The 5,260-nt window shown below is 30.7% G+C and overlaps 1 long non-coding RNA gene across 1 annotated transcript in view; it reads right to left on the reverse strand.

Moving 5' to 3' along the window:
* Nucleotides 1-1,948: 1,948 nt before the first annotated feature.
* The window catches only part of LOC108738683, a 38,214-nt gene continuing 34,902 nt past the window's right edge, over nucleotides 1,949-5,260 (reverse strand). Inside the window, exon 3 of the long non-coding RNA XR_001938018.2 lies at nucleotides 1,949-2,196. This is a non-coding gene — a long non-coding RNA (uncharacterized LOC108738683). The remainder of the gene's footprint in view (nucleotides 2,197-5,260) is intronic.

Consider the following 5,260-nt stretch of genomic DNA (forward strand, 5'->3'; position numbering starts at 1 on the left):
AAAATTTGATAATTTAACAAAAATAAAGCAAACGAGAACGCATTTAGATCATTTATTGATTAATATTTGATATTGGATGTGATGTATTGAAGAATTAAGCAAAACTATTCTGCCAAAGTTCGATTTTCATTCTTATACGTAGGTCGACATTGAACGAAAAAAACGTAAAAAACACCATAAATAACAATTGTATGGCAAAAATACAGCAAGCGGGAGCTGTTTATATCATTTATTAGTTAATCGATATCATCAGTTATCATTTATCGATGAATTCAGCAAAAATATTTGGCAGAAGTTCGATTTCAGTTCCCAAAAACAATCGACAGGTAGCTATATATGGGTTATTTTTGGGAACCACAATAGAACATTGGGACAAATTTTTCGCTTAATTCATCAGTAAATGGCAACTGATATGGATAATTGATTGATAAATGATAAGAACTAACTGTAGCTTGCTTTATTTTTGTAATAAAATGGTTATTTATTCTGTTTTTACGTTTTTTCGGCTAAAATCGACCCACGTATATGAACTAAAATCGAACGAATCGAGTTGAAAATTTTTGCTTAACTGCTGGAATCGTTCGATTTTAGTTCATATACGTGGATCGATTTTAGTCGAAAAAAACGTAAAAACAGAATAAATAACCATTTTATTACAAAAATAAAGCAAGCTACAGTTAGTTCTTATCATTTATCAATCAATTATCCATATCAGTTGTCATTTACTGATGAATTAAGCGAAAAATTTGTCCCAATGTTCTATTGTGGTTCCCAAAAATAACCCATGTATAGCTACCTGTCGATTGTTTTTGGGAACTGAAATCGAACTTCTGCCAAATATTTTTGCTGAATTCATCGATAAATGATAACTGATGATATCGATTAACTAATAAGTGATATAAAGAGCTCCCGCTTGCTGTATTTTTGCCATAAATTTATTATTTAAGGTGTTTTTTACGTTTTTTTCGTTCAACGTCCACCTACGTATAGGAGTGAAAATCGAACTTTGGCAAAACAGTTTTACTTAATTCTTCAATAAATCACATCCAATATCAAATATTAATCAATAAATGATCTTAATGCGCTCTCGTTTGCTTTATTTTTGTCAAATTATCAAATTCTACTGAATCTTTTGCATTTTTTTTTTGTTAAAATCGACCCATGTATAGCTGGTGTAAAGTAAGCCACAGCTAGTTCTTATCATTTATTGATTAATCATCGATATCAGTTATCATTAACTGATGAATTAAGCAATTCATTTCATTAAAAGTTAAATTTTTGTTGCCATACGTGGGTGGATTTTGCCGGAAGAAGTACAATAAAGTTTAATAATTTGACAAAAATAAGGTAAACAAGAGCGCAATTGGATAGTTGTTTGATAAATTAATAGAATAAGTTTGGAAAATTCATATTTTCATGCACCAAAGCTAACTGTAGGTATTATGGATGTTAAATTTTGGTGAATGCGCCGGACACGACTATTGCAATGAAACTTCGAAAATCGGAAATTTGTATTAGGAGAGCATAAGAGTCATGGGAAATCTGACTAATTACCGCGCAAAATTTAGTGTTATTATTATTGCCACCAAGCTTTAGTAGCTTTCTGGTAGATATCTGTAATACTATTGAAATCTGTAAACCTGAAATAATAATGTTTGACTATCGGCCGCAAGATGTCGCCTGAACTACGCGAGATATGAAGGATATCCTGTAATTCTTGAACTGAAATATAATGGATAATCGGAAAGTTTTAACAGATACTTATCAAAATCGATTTACGGTATTCTTTTTTATGCAGAAGACGTTAAACTATTGATATTGGTTAATTGATTTTATTATCGTAACTCAAAAAATTAATGATCGACATGTTATTAAGCGATAATTAAAGCAAGAGGATAGGAAATAAAAGTCGACACATGTAATATAACATTTATTTAATTTTTCTGCTATCTTTTTACAATAGTTACAAAGGAAATAAACAGTTTGTGGTATCAGTTTATGGGAAAATGTTCTAAGAATAATTTCAATTAAGTAATTGCCTATAAACAATATGAAAAACTGACAGGTAAGATCTCCATTTTACTAACTCTTTTCTTCATAATTAGTGCGATTGGAGGATAAACAGGATATCGAAGAGGACCGAAAACAGACCAAGGCCGAACATTGTGGGGTCACCAAAAATAGAAGCCCAATCGTCTGAAAATATATAAGATATTAAAGTCAATGCATGCACCTACCAATATACTGTGAAGTAAATTACAAAAAGAAATTTAATTGTGAAAGCGTTAAGAAATATTTAATTTAATTTTAACATTTCTGCCAAAATATCAATTTAGAAACATTTTAACCATCATTCTAAGTTACAATTACATAATATAACAGTTCATAAAGTAATAAACAAAATACCTGTAAAAGAAAGACAAGAAAATACAATAAAAAGCAAAAAAGAAAATGACGTCTTCTTAGGAAATACGTCATTATCTGAAAGCATAGCATTTTCTTGTAAAAAAATTGTAATTTTATCTTAAACGCTTAAGAAATATATTTATATCAAACCTCGTTGCATTGGATTCACAGTTATCAATTTTTGTCAGTAATCTTCGCTTTCGATGATATTGCTGCTCTGGATTAATTTAAACTTTTATAGCAGAAATAAATAAAGCACTTTCTAATAGTTTTAGCAGTACATTTCTTGATAATATTGTATGATATGCTAACCGCGAGAATTTAGTGAACACTCAACTGAGGACTGATATTACTTTTATGGTCTTTATGCCCTTTTGCAATCTTATTACAACCCGTACACACGAATTAAGGCCGGTATTATTCATTGTGTCTTAAAAAAACACTTTGAACTTGATTTCTGTTTATTATTATTGAAAAATGTTTATTTTTAACATATATCCTAATTAATAACACAATTTAAAAAAGTCAACTAAAGCAGATATTGGGCGGGGTGGAGAGCATCCTACGACATCCTTCCCTTTGGCTAGGGGTGTGATAATTTTTGTTTCATATTTTGTTGAGTACTATTTATATATTCGATTGAAATTGAAGTTTTACGATCAGTACATAGCAGTAAGGGTGCGATGAATGTACCGTGAAATCTACACGGATTTTCCTAATTTCCCAATATAAAATAATAAATAAATATTTTTTAAGAAATCCTCAAATTCACTTTATCCAGTCTTATTGTATTAACAGAAAAACAAATGTTATGAATATTCTTCAGATTTTGATACTTCAACTCCAAATTGTGTAGCAATGATTTTATGACCATCTAATACAATAAATAAAAATAGAGTCAATTATGTGCAAAAAAAATTTTGTGTCCTTTTTGCCATGGCACTCTCTGCCCCCCCCCCCTCGTTGCACCACTGTTAGAAGTATTATAATATTTATATAGTGAGTTATTTTTGTTAAGAAATAAGTAAAAAAAAATCGGTTGTCTGTAAAGTCGGTTTACTGACGATAGTTGAACTTGACAACGTCATAAGAAAATACTGATGGAATGGTTTCATTTTTCAAAAGAAAATTTTAATTTATTTGTTTGATAGATATTTTGTATGGATATAGAGAAGGAGGTAAATGGAAATGTATTATTGTATAGCAGCTGTCCACGCGGACGCATCGCTCACTCAAGTAGGAGAGAGACAGATGTCGAACACTGCCGAACGCGGAGGCCGATTGTGCCTCTTTGTCGCTCGTTCCGCGCTCTCGCTTGCACTTCAAGCCTTAAATGGAACGCCTCAGAGCGAGGTAACGCCGCATGAGTCATGTTTTTTCGTGCGTGCAGCAGGCTCCATCGAATTATAAGACGTTGTCACGTCAAAAAATAAAAATAAAGGATGATCTCAAAAGATATGTTAATGCAACTGAATGTGGGCAATTGCTTCGTTATTTTAAATAGAATTAATTAATCAATTAACTTGGAAACTAAAAAGTAAAAACGTTAAATTATTTTCTAAATGAATGTAGGGACGCTAGGGTTGCTATTCTGTGCAATTTTTGCTTTTATTAAAAGTATCACTCTGAAGTACTTTTTTGAAAACGGTTTTGAAGATTATTGACCTTCAATTTTTTTTAAAATTAAATTCCAAGAACAAATGATGCTCAGTTTGAAGTGCATGTTGCTGTAATTGACTAATTGAAAAAATTGCGAAGTCATATTTCAGGAACTTACAAAGTCATGAGTTACCTTTCTAATAAGATTAACAACAAGCCAATTTCATTGTTATTGTATAGATTTTGTTTTTTGATAGAATGATTTATTAAGTCATTTACCTTAGAGACCAGTCGGTTGAATTTTTCAAAAAGTTGTTTCTTGGTATACGAAACAAATAAAAGTTCAATAACATTCTTAGTTTTTAATCTTGAGTCGTTTTGCCTCAATTATTTTGCCAGGAAAAAGTTTGTTGCCCTTGCAAAAAAAATTTTAGACGAGAAGGCGTAGCTAGAAAAAAATGTTACGTATTTCAGCAAGAATATTAAATGTTTCCTTATGGCATTTTTGTTGATGGTTTTGCAACTAATTTACATATATTATGTATAGGGTGTGTCTAAAGTAAACACGTTTTTATTTAATCTTTAGTAGAAACAGTTGAGCTTTTGTAACTGGAACCTCTATAACGCCAAATATTTTTTAACTGGAATAGTTTTTGTTTCCTTGTTTTGTGTCTATTTTTCAAACCTTTTAACTTGAAATTCTCATTTGTTTAATTTGGAAAATTGTGTAATTTGAGATTCATGTGTGGATTTCACATTATGAATTATTCCATTAATTGGAATTTCTGTTAATATTCAACAATCAGCATCAATGCTGAGTGGCTAATGACCGTTTTTGACCTTAGGTTAACTTTACTACTGTTTGGAAAAAGAGATTTACAAGAATGTCTTAGGAGTAAGTGCTCTTTATTCCTATGTCTGGATAACATCTGGTTGAAATTTAGGGAAAAACTATTTTTTTTTCAATATTTTTTACTTTTTTCAAGTACTTTGTCCTATTCTGTTCGGTAAAAGGTCAATTTATGCGTTGGAGAATGGGTCAATTGATGCATTGGAGGAAGAGTTCATAACTCTCACAATTATCGACACTATTTTAAAGGTCATGATTTATATTGGAACAGTCTTGGTCAATACCTAGACCCAATGTCTTGCTTTGTTCATCACTAGGACCTATTTTGCGAAAATGCTCTTCGATTTTTCATCAGCATCATGGTTCTTGAGTTATAAGCGGTAATATATAACATAATGTAATATA

Source organism: Agrilus planipennis, unplaced genomic scaffold, assembly GCF_000699045.2.
Source record: "Agrilus planipennis isolate EAB-ADULT unplaced genomic scaffold, Apla_2.0 scaffold121, whole genome shotgun sequence".
Lineage (NCBI taxonomy): Eukaryota > Metazoa > Arthropoda > Insecta > Coleoptera > Buprestidae > Agrilus > Agrilus planipennis.